This window comes from Lissotriton vulgaris, chromosome 4_1 (assembly GCF_964263255.1).
Source record: "Lissotriton vulgaris chromosome 4_1, aLisVul1.2, whole genome shotgun sequence".
In the NCBI taxonomy this organism is placed as follows: domain Eukaryota; kingdom Metazoa; phylum Chordata; class Amphibia; order Caudata; family Salamandridae; genus Lissotriton; species Lissotriton vulgaris.
Window position 1 is genome coordinate 1,170,066,359 of NC_141691.1, and position 17,581 is coordinate 1,170,083,939.

Here is a 17,581-nt window from a genome sequence, read left to right on the forward strand (position 1 = left end):
CTCCATACTTTAACCCATTCTTATGTTTTCCATCTCCATCCCGACCTTTCCAGACTCCTGGAAACACGCCACCATCCTGCTGTTCCTTAACAAATTGTCAGAAGACCCCCTGACCTGGAGAAACTAATTCACCAACAACTTACTAACTACCTCAATCTCAATGTAAAACACCTTCTTAAACCCTCCCAATCTTAATTCAGACCCAACGTAGCACAGAGAAAGCCCTCATTGCTACCACCGATGAAATTCTACTCATCATGGACAAAGAGAACACAGCAGCACTCATCCTTATAGAACTCTCGGCAGCATTTGATACCTTCTCACATACAGTTCTCATCCAATGCCTCCATGAGGCTGGAATTGGAGGTCTGGCACTTTGATAGGTCATCTCTTTCCTCTCAGGAAAAACCCAAAAGGTCAAACTGGTGCTCTACTCATCTGATGCCTCCAACCTGATCTGCTGTGCGCCGCAGCGCTGCTCCCTGAGCCCCACACTTTTCATTATCTTCATGTACCCCCTCACCAACATCCTTCACTCCCAGGAATTCAGCATCTTTTACTACACAAATGACATTCAACTCATTCTCCGTCTATCAAAAGACAGCTCCACCACGCAAGTCAGCTTCATCAAATCCATGTCTTCAGTAGCAGGCTAGTTGAAAAGGAGCTTTTGCATTCATCTTCAGCAAAGACACCTCTCTCTTGGCCTGCGGTTGGTGGCACACTGAGCTTCGTTGATTCCATATCTATCTAATGCAGCTTGGAACCTGGGCATTGTGAGCGACAACAGCATCTCCTTGGCAAAACAAGTTAACATGATTGCTTCCACCTGCTTCCACACAGTTCAACTACTCAGAAAAATATGCTTAGAAAAAGGCTTCTTCTGAACACTCACACAACATTCATGGAAGTCCTCCTCACCAGCAGACTGAACTATACGAATGCACTATATGAATATCTTGGCATCACTGTCAAATGCACCAAAATGCTATACATTGTAAAAAACACAACTGCAACACTTACACTCCAACCCCCACACTGTATGCCTATATCCAAACATCTCAAAAACTTCCTCTGGCTCCTAATAGACAAAACACCATTTTCAAACTCCTCACATGCTTCTAAAAAGCACTAGCCAACCAAGGCCCAGGATAACTCAACAATTGCATTCTCTTCCACACCCCAGCAAGACACTGCCATTCAGCCAACCTGCTCCTCCCCCATGTCCCACACATCTGCAGTGACCAGAGTAAGAGGTTCAGTATTCCCCTACCTCTCCCCCAAGCCTGGAACAAACTGGCCTATCACATCAGAGCTGCAAGCTCAATCCTTGAATTTCGGAACAAACTAAATACCTGGCACTTATGACAAGCCAGTTTCCCCCTTCACAGGTGCCATGATGCCCTTCCCGGTGATATGTGCACCCTACAAAAAAAATAACATAACAGGTTTTGGAATAAATTCATGCCCTACTGAATAAGGGGCATATTTACAAGACTATGGCGCAGTGTGGTGCTACATGTAATTTTGCTGCGCTGAGCTGCTTCATTGTCTAAGTGCAGGAATGTGCTGTATTTACAAGAATATGGTGAATTCCTGTACTCACCCCTGACCCCGCACACAAACAACAGCCATGCGCCAACGCAGACACCCTTGCACCATGGTGCAAGGGTGACTGCATTGCAGGGATGATTGTTGTTGTGGAGGAAGGGACACTGCAAAAACAATCATAATTTCGTTTTGCTCCTTCTATGTGTGTTGCAGAATGCAGCACACATACAAAGAGCAAAACACGAGGAGAAATAAAAGTATTTCTCCTCTTTGCACCACCCTTAGGGCTCCCCTGTGGAGGTGTACGAGTTTGCCACTGCCCAATATTTCCGATTCCTTGCAAATCTGGGGCAGTGTCAAAAAGCCGTAGGTGTTGCTGGGAATTCCCACAATAACACTCTTTGTACACCCCTTTAATACAGAAAACGGTGTCAAAGGGTACAATATTTATAAAGACACGTTAAACCAAGCAAAGTGGCTTAGCGCTGCCTTGTAAATGTGGAGCAGGACACAGCACCACTGGAGCATTGCATAAAGTGATGCAAGAGCCTTGTAAATGAGGACCTAAGATTTTGGGGCAGTCTTTTTTTAATGACAAATGCATCCCTGATATGGATTTCCAGTGCAAGATCATTCACTTTGATGATGCTAGGGGAAATAGGTCCCATGCGAGGGGATCAAACCCCACTACAGATACTCCATGCCAGGAAATCGGGGGTACCAAGATAAATAGGTATACATGGTTGAATGGAAGGGGTAACTCCTTAATTAAAAGGAAACTTACACTGTATTCTTTGTATTTCAGAGGAAAAGAACAATACTGCTCAGTACCAATAACAATTGTGAAGCAGTACTTTACATACCAGACCTGCAATGGGGCACCTCCATATTGATGAATTACTACTTGAAATGTGGAGAATTTGCCTATGCACAACTCGTCCTCAGGTGGCAGTGCCTCTGCATTCTCATAACCATTCACACCTCAATCCTGATCATCCCTGCAGAAAATCTGTCTGAGTTGTTCCAACATCTACTACGGAAGAAAACTACTCTGTTGCATCAGGCTCAGAAAGAACTCCTAACTATTTTGGCTGCGGTCAGTACAAGGACATTCCAGAAGAATTCAGACTGTTTTCTGACACTCAGGTGAAAGCATGAGGGTCCATAACTTTCTTCACTTTAGGAACAAAAGCAAACACCAGTTGGTTACAATTAAGCAGGTGAGAATTACTAAAGATGATTAACGACACTGAGCGCAGTTTAAATGCTATCAGGTGAAAACGAAGAGCCATCCGCCTCATCTTGATGCAACATCAGTATGTGTTGGAGTTGATGACCACAATGGATGGTGGGGTGTGTGCCAGGATCAGGGCTTCCTGTTGCACAATTATTCCTGGAACTGCTCTTTAAAATGGAACTCTTGCTTTTGCTATGCAAGTACTCCATCGTCTACAAGCTGACGAGGTGCCCCTGAGGAGGACTTGTTTTGTAGTTTTTTTCCTGGCTCCTCTTTTGGTTGACCAAACTGTGCACATCATTGCTTCTGTGTTGTTTTTTTTTTACTACTATTGTGTGATTTTCTACAAGTTGGGGTTTCTTGCTGTAAACATGCAGTTATCTAATTTGGTAGCATGCGAATAGCTAGAGAAAGGATAGCACAGACACAACAAAAACACACCCAGCCTCGAAAGATTGTGACTGTCATGCCCTATGAGAAAAAAGATGTAGGTGAAAATTCAACTAGAGGGAGGGAAGTTAATATTGGTGAAAGCGATGTCAATGTAAGCCATAATACATCTACACACAATAATATCAATTCCACTAAATATGATGGCGATGTATGCCTAGACAAATGTACGCATAATAATGAGAATGTCGGTAAATGCATTATCAATGACCGCCATGTTATTTGTAAGCATAATAACAAACTTGTATCTCATTGCTGTTGAATCACCCTGAGATGACCTCCCCATCAACTCCAAGTCAGAGATACCTGCTCAGACAGGCCCTGCAACTCAAACTCAAGCCTACCGATTGATAGGTCACAGATGGAGTTACACTTAGCCCAAAGACAAACGCACAAAGTGGGAAAACCCAGACGGATTACAGATAGACAGCACCCCCACAAAAAAATTCTGAGGACATTGGCCCCAAAAAACACATTTGGCCAAAGGGGCACATGTTCTCAAAATCCCACAAAGTCAAATGCCACATGTAGTTAGGAAAGCTCAGCCAATCAGAACAAGTTCAAGTTCAAGTTCAGTAATTTGTATAGCGCACTACTCACCCGGAGGGTCTCAAGGCGCTTGAGGAAGGGTGGATGCGTTATTTGTCGAATAGCCACGTTTTTAGCTGCTTTCTGAAAGAGAGGTGGTTCTGTGTGAGGCGGAGGTGAGTGGGGAGAGAGTTCCAGGTCTTGGCCACTACGTAGGAAAAGGATCTTCCTCCCATGGTGTATTTATTAATGCGTGGAATAGCGGCGAGGGCTTAATTGGATGAACGTAGTTGTCGGGTGGGTGTGTAGAAGGATAGTCGTTTGTTGAGGCATTCGGGTCCTTGGTCATAGAGGGCCTTGTGTGCGTGGGTGAGGAGACGAAACTTTATTCTCTTGTTGACGGGGAGCCAGTGGAGGTCTTTTAGGTGACCGGAGATGTGCTCTTGACGGGGGATGTCCAGTATAAGTCTGGCTGAGGCGTTTTGGATGTGTTGGAGTTTTTTCTGTAGTTTGGCTGTGGTTCCGGCGTAGAGGGTGTTTCCGTAATCTAGTCAGCTAGTGACTAGTGCGTGGGTGACTGTCTTTCTTGTTTCGGTGGGGATCCAGCAAAAGATTTGTTTAAGCATGCGCAGGATGTTGAAGCATGATGATGAGACAGCATTGACTTGTCTGGTCATCGATAGGGAGGAGTCAAGGATGAAGCCCAAGTTGCGTGCATGGTCCGTAGGAATGGGTGCGGTTCCCAGGGCCGGTGGCCACCATGAGTTGTCCCAGGAAGAGGGGGATGAGCCTAAGATGAGGACTTCTGTTTTGTCCGAGTTCAGTTTTAAACGGCTGTTCTTCATCCACTCGGCTACTTCTTTCATTTCTTAGTGTAGGTTGGTTTTGGCGGTGTTAGGGTCTTTGGTGAGGGAGAGGATCAGTTGGGTGTCGTCAGCGTAGGAGATGATGATGAGGTTGTGTTGTCGCGCAATGGCTGCGAGGGGACTCATATATACGTTGAAGAGGGTGGGACTGAGTGATGATCCTTGTGGTACTCCGCAGATGACTTCGGTGGCCTCTGATTTGAAAGGTGGGAGGCGGACTCTCTGGGTTCTTCCGGCGAGGAACGAGATGATTCAGTCCAAGGCTTTTCCTTGTACTCCGACGTTGTTGAGGCGTTTAATGAGTGTGTTATGACAGACTGTGTTGAATGCGGCGGAGAGGTCGAGTAGGATGAGGGCAACTGTTTCTCCGTTGTCCAGTAGCGTTCGGATGTCGTCCGTAGCGGCGATGAGGGCGGTTTCGGTGCTGTGTTTGGCTCGGAAGCCAGATTGTGAGGGGTCAAGAGAGTTGTTGGATTCAAGGAAGGCGGCGAGCTGATTATTCACGGCCCACCCACAACCAATCCTTCCTGAAGAAGACCCCTTTTGTAAGGACTACTATCCTACGCATCTTTCGGGTCGAAACGTAGACCATATAAACTTCAGCAACTCGTACCCCCAAGCTAGACCGAAGCAGCTAAAGGCGAGTTAGGTGGTCTGCAGCACTTGTTTTCTGGACTCTTCATGAGCATAATATTGTGGCCCTTGGGTCAAGGCACCACATCAACATTGTCTTTGAAGCCATGATGAATACCTGTCACGAATGATTCTGACTATTCCCCTCAAATTCTACTCTATCCCTGACACTTTCCCTCACTTCACCCCCCTTCCTTGTTGTGTATGTGGGCACATATGCATACAGTTTGTTGAAATATTATTGATGAAACCTAACCAATGAAAGGTAACAATGCAATTTTGAAATAAATCCTGTTGCATTTAATAATTTGTCTTTTTCAAATAATTATAATAAAATTGTAATCACTTGTTTTTGTCTGGGACCCTTTTCCCGTATACCGTATAACTACGCAGGTCCCTTGACTTTACTGGGTTGACCTTCCCTGTTTAACACATCTGATTTGAAAGGGGGGAGGCGGACTCTCTGGGTTCTTCCGGCGAGGAACGAGATGATCCAGTCCAAGGCTTTTCCTTGTACTCCGACGTTGTTGAGGCGTTTAATGAGTGTGTTATGACAGACTGTGTTGAATGCGGCCTAGAGGTCGAGTAGGATGAGGGCGACTGTTTCTCCGTTGTCCAGTAGCGTTCGGATGTCATCCGTAGCGGCGATGAGGGCGGTTTCGGTGCTGTGTTTGGCTCGGAAGCCAGATTGTGAGGGGTCAAGAGAGTTGTTGGATTCAAGGAAGGTGGCGAGCTGATTATTGACGGCTTTCTTGATGACTTTGGCCGGGAAGGGGAGGAATGAGATGGGGCGGTAGTTCTTGAGTTCAGAGGGGTCCGCTGTGGGTTTCTTCAGAAGGACGCTGAGTTCAGCATGTTTCCAGCTTTCTGGGAAGGTAGCGGAGATGAAGGAGCCGTTGATGACATCACGGAGATGGGGTGCGATGATGAAGTCTGCTTTGTTGAAAATGTGGTGGGGACAAGGGTCAGTTGGTGATCCTGAGTGGATGGAGTTCATCAAGCGGATGGTGTCTTCAGTCGTGATTGGGTTCCAGGCGCAAAGGTTGTGAGGGTGTTGTTTTGGTTCGGAGGTGGGTGGAGTGGGTTGTTCTTCGGACAGGTTTACAAAGCTGTTATGAATGTCAGCAATTTTGTTGTGGAAGAAGGAGGATAGAGAGTCGCAGAGGTCCTGGGAGGGAGTGATGTCGTTGGTGCCGGTGGTGGGGTTGGTAAATTCTTTGACGATGTTGAATAGTTCCTTGATGTTGTGGGTGTTGTTGGCGAGTCGATCCTTGAAAGCTGATTTCTTGGTGGATCGGATCAATGGGTGGTGTTTGCGGGTGGCGTCCTTGAAGGCGATCAGGTTGTCAGTGGTTGGGTTTTTTCTCCATGTTTTCTCGAGGGTACGACGTAGCTTCTTGGATTTTTTAAGGTCCTCGTTGAACCAAGGGGCCTTTTTGTTTCCTTTTTTGATCTGGTGGTTTTTAAAGGGTGCTAATTCGTCAGCGCAAGTGGGTGATCCATTGTGAGAGATTAGTGGCAGCTTGGTTTGGGTCCGAAGATATGGCAGGGGGTTTTCGTTAAGCGATTTGAAGAAATGGTCAGTGGTGATTTTGTTCCAGTTTCTTCGAGGAATGGGTTTCGGTGGGATGTGAGTCGTGGTCTTTTTGTAGCTGAAGTGGACGCAGCTGTGGTCCGTCCAGTGAAGGGCTGTGGTGTGATCGTAGGAGATGTGGTTGCTGGAGGTGAAGATGGGGTCGAGTGTGTGTCCGGCTAAGTGGGTTGGGGTGTCAACAAGTTGTTTGAGTCCGAGATTGGCCAGGTTGTCCGGAAGGGTGGTGGCGTTGCTGTCATTTTTCTTTTCCAGGTGGAAGTTGAGGTCTCCTAGTAGAATGTAGTTTTCGGAGGTGAGGGCATGTGGGCTGATGAAGTCAGTGATGTCTTTGTTAAATTGTGATCGGGATCCTGGTGGTCTGTAGATGAGGGTGCCTCTAAGTGTGGTTCTGGGGTTGGTGTGGATCTGGAAGTGAAGGTGTTCGGCGGTCGAGAAGTTGTCGTCAGAGCTGGTCGTGATTTGGATGGTGTTCTTATGGGCGATGGCGATGCCTCCTCCTGCTTGGTTTGTGCGATCTTTTCAGATGATCTTGTAGGCGTCCGGGATGGATATGGCGATGTCGGGCGCTGAAGAGGTTTTCATCTAGGTTTCTGTAAGGAAGGCGACGTCCGGTGATGTGGTGTCGAGTAGGTCCCAGAGTTCAGTGGCGTGTTTGTGGACTGAGCGGGTGTTCAGCAGGATGCATTTCAGGTGGTTAGAATCGGAGCTGTGTTTGGAGGTGGAGGATTGGTATGGGTCTTGATGCAGGTGAACTTGCAGGAGTGGCAGGAGAAGGGACCGTGGGTGTGTCCTGGGGTAGCTACGCAGCATTGTGGGGTGCGACCGGGGTTAAGGGCAAGGAGAGTAGCGGCGGAATACGTTATGCGGGTGGAATGGATTTTTCGGGGGCCAGGGGGTCAGGCACTTGGCACGGTCCAGGCGCGGACGGGAGCAGACGGGCTTACCTTTGGCGCACCTTCAGCGCGCATTGGGCACGACCTCTGCGAGCAAAAGCGTCTGTCATATGTGGATAGTGGAAGGGGAGGGGCGAGGGAGGGTCAGCTGGGAGGCGGGGCGGGCTGTAGAGGACAGGCTCCGAGGCACAACAACTAAAATGGCAGCGAAAACGAAACTAGAGACAGGCTGGGGCACAGAGATTAAATGATGACTGATACAATGTGTCTTTAAAGCGCGACAATGATCGAGTGAAAAAAACAAGCAATGCAAATTCCAACAAAGCAACACAAATAGCGCTACAGCTGGGAACGCGCGAATCAAAGCACAGTGCTAAAATCTCCTTAAAGCGCTACAAATATTTCTATTATTCCACAATGCTAATCGCGCTACAGCGCTATGCTATATATGAGCCAGCAGATTTGTGAGCAGCAGATCAGCAAAGAGGGTAGCCAACGATACCCGATGGGAGCTGGGAGCATGGGGAGCGACCGCCACTGAGAGAATCAGGACGATCACAGCGCTTTCGGGTGTGGGAGCAGGCTATGCCGTCAGTGGTAGGGAGGGTCAGCTGGGAGGCGGAGCGGGCTGTAGAGGACGGGCTCCGAGGCACAACAACAACTAAAATGGCAGCGAAAACGAAACTAGAGACAGGCTGGGGCACAGAGATTAAATGATGACTGATACAATGTGTCTTGAAAGCGCGACAATGATCGAGTGAAAAAAACAAGCAATGCAAATTCCAACAAAGCAACACAAATAGCGCTACAGCTGGGAAAGCGCGAATCAAGCACAGTGCTAAAATCTCCTTAAAGCGCTACAAATATTTCTATTATTCCACAATGCTAATCGCGCTACAGTGCTATGCTACATATGAGCCAGCAGATTTGTGAGCAGCAGATCAGCAAAGAGCATAGCCAACGATACCAGATGGGAGCTGGGAGCGTGGGGAGCGACCGCCACTGAGAGCGTCAGGACGATCACAGCGCTTTCGGGTGTGGGAGCAGGCTATGCCGTCAGTGGGAGGGAGGGTCAGCTGGGAGGCGGGGCGGGCTGTAGAGGACGGGCTCCGAGGCACAACAACAACTAAAATGGCAGCGAAAACAAAACTAGAGACAGGCTGGGGCACAGAGATTAAATGATGACTGATACAATGTGTCTTGAATGCGCGACAATGATCGAGTGAAAAAAACAAGCAATGCAAATTCCAACAAAGCAACACAAAAAGCTACAGCTGGGAAAGCGCGAATCAAAGCACAGTGCTAAAATCTCCTTAAAGCGCTACAAATATTTCTATTATTCCACAATGCTAATCGCGCTACAGCGCTATGTTACATATGAGCCAGCAGATTTGTGAGCAGCAGATCAGCAAAGAGCATAGCCAACGATACCAAATGGGAGCTGGGAGCGTGGGGAGCGACCGCCACTGAGAGCGTCAGGACGATCGCAGCGCTTTCGGGTGTGGGAGCAGGCTATGCCGTCAGTGGGAGGGAGGGTCAGCTGGGAGGCGGGGCGGGCTGTAGAGGACGGGCTCCGAGGCACAACAACAACTAAAATGGCAGCGAAAACAAAACTAGAGACAGGCTGGGGCACAGAGATTAAATGATGACTGATACAATGTGTCTTGAAAGCGCGACAATGATCGAGTGAATAAAACAAGCAATGCAAATTCCAACAAAGCAACACAAATAGCGCTACAGCTGGGAAAGCGCGAATCAAAGCACAGTGCTAAAATCTCCTTAAAGCTCTACAAATATTTCTATTATTCCACAATGCTAATCGCGCTACAGCGCTATGCTACATGTGAGCCAGCAGATTTGTGAGCAGCAGATCAGCAAAGAGCGTAGCCAACGATACCAGATGGGAGCTGGGAGCGTGGGAGCGACCGCCACTGAGAGCGTCAGGACGATCACAGCACTTTCAGATGTGGGAGCAGGCTATGCCGTTAGTGGAAGGGAGGGTCAGCTGGGAGGCGGGGCGGGCTGTAGAGGACGGGCTCCGAGGCACAACAACAACTAAAATGGCAGCGAAAACGAAACTAGAGACAGGCTGGGGCACAGACATTAAATGATGACTGATACAATGTGTCTTGAAAGCGCGACAATGATCGAGTGAATAAAACAAGCAATGCAAATTCCAACAAAGCAACACAAATAGCGCTACAGCTGGGAAAGCGCGAATCAAAGCACAGTGCTAAAATCTCCTTAAAGCTCTACAAATATTTCTATTATTCCACAATGCTAATCGCGCTACAGCGCTATGCTACATGTGAGCCAGCAGATTTGTGAGCAGCAGATCAGCAAAGAGCGTAGCCTACGATACCAGATGGGAGCTGGGAGCGTGGGAGCGACCGCCACTGAGAGCGTCAGGACGATCACAGCACTTTCGGATGTGGGAGCAGGCTATGCCGTTGGTGGAAGGGAGGGTCAGCTGGGAGGCGGGGCGGGCTGTAGAGGACGGGCTCCGAGGCACAATAACAACTAAAATGGCAGCGAAAACAAAACTAGAGACAGGCTGGGGCACAGAGATTAAATGATGACTGATACAATGTGTCTTGAAAGCGCAACAATGATCGAGTGAAAAAAACAAGCAATGCAAATTCCAACAAAGCAACACAAATAGCGCTACAGCTGGGAAAGCGCGAATCAAAGCACAGTGCTAAAATCTCCTTAAAGCGCTACAAATATTTTTATTATTCCACAATGCTAATCGCGCTACAGCGCTATGCTACATATGAGCCAGCAGATTTGTGAGCAACAGATCAGCAAAGAGCGTAGCCAACGATACCAGATGGGAGCTGGGAGCGTGGGGAGCGACCGCCACTAAGAGCGTCAGGACGATCACAGCGCTTTCGGGTGTGGGAGCAGGCTATGCCGTCAGTGGGAGGGAGGGTCAGCTGGGAGGCGGGGCGGGCTGTAGAGGACGGGCTCCGAGGCACAACAACAACTAAAATGGCAGCGAAAACGAAACTAGAGACAGGCTGGGGCACAGAGATTAAATGATGACTGATACAATGTGTCTTGAAAGCGCGACAATGATCGAGTGAAAATAACAAGCAATGCAAATTCCAACAAAGCAACACAAATAGCGCTACAGCTGGGAAAGCGCGAATTAAAGCACAGTGCTAAAATCTCCTAAAAGCGCTACAAATATTTCTATTATTCTACAATGCTAATCGCGCTACAGCGCTATGCTACATATGAGCCAGCAGATTTGTGAGCCGCAGATCAGCAAAGAGCGTAGCCAACAATTCCAGATGGGAGCTGGGAGCGTGGGGAGCGACCGTCACTGAGAGCATCAGCATACATACTACATTCAGTGATCAGACGCTGCCCAAGCGGACATATGGACACATATACACTGGCCCACATTAGGTCTTCACAAAGTCCGGAGCCACCTGTGCCCCCTTATCAGATAGTTGAATTTGTGGTTAATGACTCGGACCGTATTTACATGCTCTGCAAGAATATGTAATCAGTTTATTGTACTTCAAGAACTGTATATAATGTCTGCTGAAACCTCTGTACATCAAGGCAGTCTTCAGATGCGTCAATTTTTACTCACTGTAAAGTAGCACATAGGGTTAATAACCCTGCTGCAAATAACGTGGACACGCAGATCACGGATCTGTATTTTATGAGGATAGCTGAGTGGATTACTTCTTATTTCACAGAGAGCATTTTGTTACCACAGTTCATAAAATACAACCCTAATATAGAACAGTGACTGTTACGAACTGACATCAAAGAGCTGCATACAAACTCCAAAAAAACTGCTTCTTTCATTGTCTAGTCCTAAGATTGCTGAAAAGTGTTTGTTTGGGTAGATATTCATTCTTTTTAGTACAATCAGTCTTTACCAGTGCTTTAAAACAAATGAAATGCATGTGAAAGAGTAGCTATGGAGAGATGAGGGGCACTTTTGCCAGGGGGTCGTGAGGGAATAATGGGAGGTAGTCATCGGGAAGTGGCGCCAAAAATGATTGTCATACCAGACGCCTACCGTTCTAAAGCCGGCTCTGTACAGAACCAACATTTTCAAGGAATATCAAAAGTGTGCAATCAACCTAGGTTCCGTAAAAGGGGTGCCATGGGCCTGCCTTACTCTCTTCCAAAGTTGTGCAGGTAATTACAGTAGGGCATTGTCTAGAAGCAGCAGTTCATATTCAATCCAGCAAATGAGATGGTGGGCTGAAGGTGCTTGTGTTGGGGTAGTTCTACCTGCTGTGAGAACACTTCAGGATCTCATGAGCATAGCTGTGATTCATGTCCCATAAACATTACTCTTTTGGACCTTATTGATTCCCAACCAAGTTACCACAAGCTTTTTCCTACATGCAGATCCCCCGACTTCTTTACCCAATTAAAGCCCTAACATTTTGTTGTGTAGCATTTTAGGCTCAGAATGAATTTTCCCAATTTATGCCCTTATTTAGGTACAGTTCACATTGCCCTTATGTAGACATAGATATCAAGCCCTTATTTAGGCATAGACCATGCTACCCAAATACAGGCATGGCTACTTCCACCCGTACCAAACGTCAAAATGATTTCTTGGAAAATCGGCTTAAGCAGTTAGGGAACTTCCCCTTGCTTGAATATTGATTTGTCAAAGAACTCATGTACTTTACAAAGAACAACTATTCCCTAGGGGTTCTATCCTGACGTTAGTATGCCTGACTTTATGTCAATCTGTGGCATTCCTAAACACCTTCAAGGTATAAATATACCATCACTTGCTATGGCAAACTACAGTGGTTCAGAGCAGTTTGACTATCTACTTGCCTGACGGAGCCAGCAAGTGCCGAAGGAAGCCGACCCTCCAGCTGATGCACTGATCAAGAGACTGCCTTTCTCTCGACGAGAATCCAGCTCCAGTGTTTCCAAGCTCTTCTTGCGGGGTGTTGGGAAATCGAGTCCTGAGGCAGAGATACCAGACCGCCTTCATTCTAAACCAAGGTATGGAGCTGATTAGAACCTAGAGAAACCTTTGGTAGATTCTTGGCAAAAACAACTAAACCTATGCTACACAATACTTACTTCTTCCTGCGTACTAGACTTAGGTTAGGTACATTTGGGTAGGCGTATTTAAAAGCACCAGTTGAGTATTTTAGTCAATGTTATTTATGTATGTATTTTTATATGGCTTAGAAACCATACAATGCTTTTACAGTATTATTTTACAATACTATTCTCGCTGTACGCATTATACTCTGCAGTCTGCTTAGCAATTGTAGCAGTTCACTTCTCTTGCATGAGAAAGAAGACTATTCAATAAACCTTTTTATCGAAAACGCCTGTCTCTCTATTTTTCTGCAACTCTGTTGAAACGAAGCATGCACGATTGACTGAGTGAAATACTTATCTATTGTTTCCACAACTCTAGAGATATATTTCTTATTCTTGGGAAACAAAGTTGTCATGTTTATGTGGTTGTCAGAAACTAATCCCTTCTTGTGAATTCGAGAAAGTTTCTAGTGACCTCTGAGTTAGCTAGCACTCACTATTATGTGTAGTATATTCGATAGAGACCTAGTCGACCTCAGTCCTACGTCTAATCTATAGGATATATTATTCCAATGCGCAGAGCCTATTGGGAATATAGGAACTACACTACATGGTGCCCAACGCTTGGTAAGGCACTAATGTAATGCTAGATACTAAAGTAACTCAGTAGTGCTTTTCTCGGGGACCCCTTTTTCCGTAATACTCCAATAGACGTCTATAGTGTGAAAAAGGATAAAATATCCAACAAAGCTGAGTAGGACGAAAATCCTATGTATTAGTTTTTGGTTTTTCAACGTTGAAGAATACAGTGTTCCAAAATATTGTTTCATTAAACAATGTTGATTAACGGCGACAACACCACAACCAGTGGAGCTGCAACTGATGCAGCCGTACAAGTTTTAAACTTACAGTTCCAAGAGACCGACGATGATGCTATAAGCATTCCAGAAACTTTAAGACAAGCCATCACTATAAAAATCACATGAAATGGCCAATCAGCAAGAGGTGGTAGGGTAGTTTTTGTGATAGAGGCACACAAATATCACCAGACAGAGGTATTCTATTCATGGACAGTCTTCCCTGAAGCAAATCCAGGCACAAAAGTGTTTCACTTCTACAAAGAAGATGAACCACCAGAGGAATACGTTCCTTTCGAGGATATTGAAATTCCACTGACATACCAAGAGCATGCACTCTTGTTTAAAGGCGCCCTAAAACATACACATCACATACCAGGCTCGGTCCACTAGGTAGACCAGGAGCAACTTGGCCGGTATTAGCCAGCTATACACCACATCCTGCCATTGAACATATGACAGATGTAGAACTATTAGTTCAACTAAAAGAGCTCATTAAAATTCACAGACAATTGGTCCAATATGTCATGTGGACTCTTACAACCCAACCGGCAAGTAGGATTCTGCAACACACCCCTTACCAGGCGAACACAAATAAAACTACACCACAGACTATACTATCAGTCATTGGTAAATTACCCGCAAAACGGGAACAAATTCCATTCTGGATAGCTCAAAAAATTACTCAAATCGAGGCCGTATTTCCTGATACTACCCCTCATGAGGAACACAGAATTCTAACAATCTGTTTACCAATAGTGATGGCACCACATCTGGAGGGCTGCGTCACTTGGGGTACAGTCTTTGCTGCAATCTACACCAAAACACATGGTGTTGCGTCTATGGCGGTAATACCTGATGTCCTGAAACAGATTCAAAATGAATACAGGGCAGAGCCTGCTTTAAATCTAGGTATGAAACTACTGAACGATTTCAAACAGGTCTCAACAATAATATTAGCTAGTATTAAAGGTGAAGCAGCATCGGTAGTGATCCGCCAAAAGTTAAGAGAATTTGATGTAACTGAGCAACCATATGAACTGGCCCGAATAATTGAAAAATCCTATGAAGAACTGGGAAGCGACAATTTGGGTGGTAAACCAGTGAAACCCCAACTGACTGAAAGTCCCGAAAAGGTCTTTCTTAAAAACACTCCTACTCCTCCTAAAAAGAAATGGGAGAACACTAAACAAACTTCTAAAGAGAAGCGTTCTCAATCCCGAGGTAGGTCTCCTCAAAAGGAGCCCTCTGAAAGGAGGTATAACCTCAGGAATAGGGATAATTTGAGAAAACCTGATAGATATCAAGATACTGATACAAGTTCCTCTCGTACCTTTCAGACTTCATCACAGAAATCCAAAAGAAGAGGACGGTCGGAAAAGAAGGTAGAACGCATGAAGCCCAAAGACGATCAACACGTTCAGAAAAATAAGAAACCTCAATTCACCAAAAAGAAAGTAGCAGGTCTAAAAATCAGACATGCGAGGATCTTGAGGACACAACTCAAGAACGGGGAATGGGCTCAAACGATGTTGGACAGTGCAGCCTTTAGCTCGCAAGAACTTGAAGGATCATCTGGAGACAGTGGACTTCAAGTTGATACTGCAGATACCAGGGTTAGTGTCCCACATAAGTTATATGAAGTAACACATCCGGATGGAGGGGGACATAACTAGAAAAATAAGAGAACTCTTTTGGGAGCGGCTCTCTCAGGGTTATGACATTCTTTCAGCTGAACAAGAATGGCCAAATGTATATGTCATGGAGTGCCCACATGGCGAAGACATCATTATGCCAGCTTTCGCCAACCATATTCCAATTCATAAAAAATACACCTATTCCAGGAAATGGGCAGTAGTCCAAGCTCTTGCGTTATATAAAAATCATGTAGGATGGGATGAGGAGTTTCCTCACCATAAAATCCAGTTAAAAACTCAACCAACTGCACAAAGGCAGTACCAAGTTAAGCAAGAAGCTACAAAACAGGTCAGGGAGATATTAGATCAACTTGAATACCAAGGGGTATTTGAAACATGCACCTCGTCCATGAACAATCCTTTGTTTCCTGTCTACAAACCAGACAATACATATTGTCTAGTTTTGGATTACAGACATTTAAACTCTTGTTGCAAAACTTTTGCAGTACAAAATGCACACAGTGCAGCACTAATGAATAACATTGTGTGTAAAAAATATAAAACCACATTAGATATTTCTACCGGTTTCTTCTGTCAAAACATTGCACATGAAAGTAGGTATTTGACCCCTTTCTCAATCATGGGGACACAGCGTCAATTCTATCATCTCCCCCAGGGATTCAAGAATAGTCCAGCGTTATTTTCAGCCAGAGTAACAGAGTTACTACAAACCTAAGATGTTGAGGGATTATCAAATGTCGATGACATCTATCTAACAGACGATGACTTGGATAGGCACTTGAACAGGGTGAACACCATAATATTGGGCTTCGCCTCTGAAGGGAACAAATTCAATTTTAAGAAATTACGAATTGTCCACCTCAACGTCCTTTTCCTAGGATATGAGTTATCAAGTGAAGGCAAAAGCCTAGCAGCAAACTTTCTAGAGAAATGTGCGCTGCTCCAACCTCCAAAAATGCTGAAAAACTTACAGTTGATTCTAGGTTTGCGGAATTTTGGAAGATCCTACATTCTAAACTACGCAGAAAAGGTTAAACCTCTCTATGAATTAATCAAACCTGATTTCAAAACAGTTAATCGGACACAAAAACACACAGAAATTTTGCATTCAGCCCAAACAGACACGTTGGCAACAAAACATTTGCAAACACGAGTAAACATACGCAACTTAGTGATCTGAATCATTCCTGGAAGATGCTGATTCACGTACTTAACCTTTAATGAGGGAGAAACAGTACCAATAGCTTACAAATCTCACTTGAACCCACAAGCAGAAATGAAATTTACTGCTACAGAAAAATTCTGACAGTGGTTCAAACAGCAGTAGCAAAAGAGAGGGCCCTCGCACAGGGTAAACGCATAATGGCTGTTACTCCTGTACCTGCCTTAGAGGCAGTGATGAAAGCGAGCATTCCGAATGCAAAAGCTTTAAATCCGGGATGGATAGAATGGGTTAATTCTCTTGCTGCAGCAGACGTTGAATACGTTTTCGACCCTTATTTGAAAACACAAGAATTTCTACGATGTGAACAAGAATGTTCTCTGCCTACTGAGATGCTGCCTCTAGAGCAGTATGAATGTATCATTTATACTGACGGATCAGCACAGCCCGCTATTGGGGGTAAACAAGCTTATAGAACTGCATGCACGATCGTTAAAGGTCGCTGGCAAGATGGCAAATTCCGACCAATGGTCACTAAAACTCAATCTCTAGGAGTTTGTACAGCTCAGCAAGCTGAACTACAAGCATTCAAGATGGCGCTTGAAAATACTGATCGCGAATTCCCCACACTCATAGTGTGCGATTCATATTATTGCGTTCAATCTTACAATGAATACTTGCGGAACTGGATTGAAAACGGTTTCAAAGACGCAAAAGGTGGAACAATCAAGAATAAGTTGCTTTGGGAACAATTAGTTCAGCTATGACAGGAACTACAAAAGGCTCTTGTGATACATACACTGAGTCATCAACGTGATGACCTTCACGTTGCCGGGAATTCATTGGCTTATGAAGCCACGAAGGCAGCTGTGAAAACGGCTTCCATAGCTGCAATCACTCACTCAAAAACGAAAATAGACGGCGAAATAATGCTAGCTGTCAATGCCTCAAGCAAAGGCAGCAGTGCGGCGTTACCTCAAAACTTTCCACACGAATACTCATAGATAATTGATGCAAACTGCGTTCCTTTCCCTCGAATTCCTGGAGTCGGCACGCTACATTCTGACCAGGGTCCTGGGTTTAGCTCTTGAGCTTACAAAGAGGCC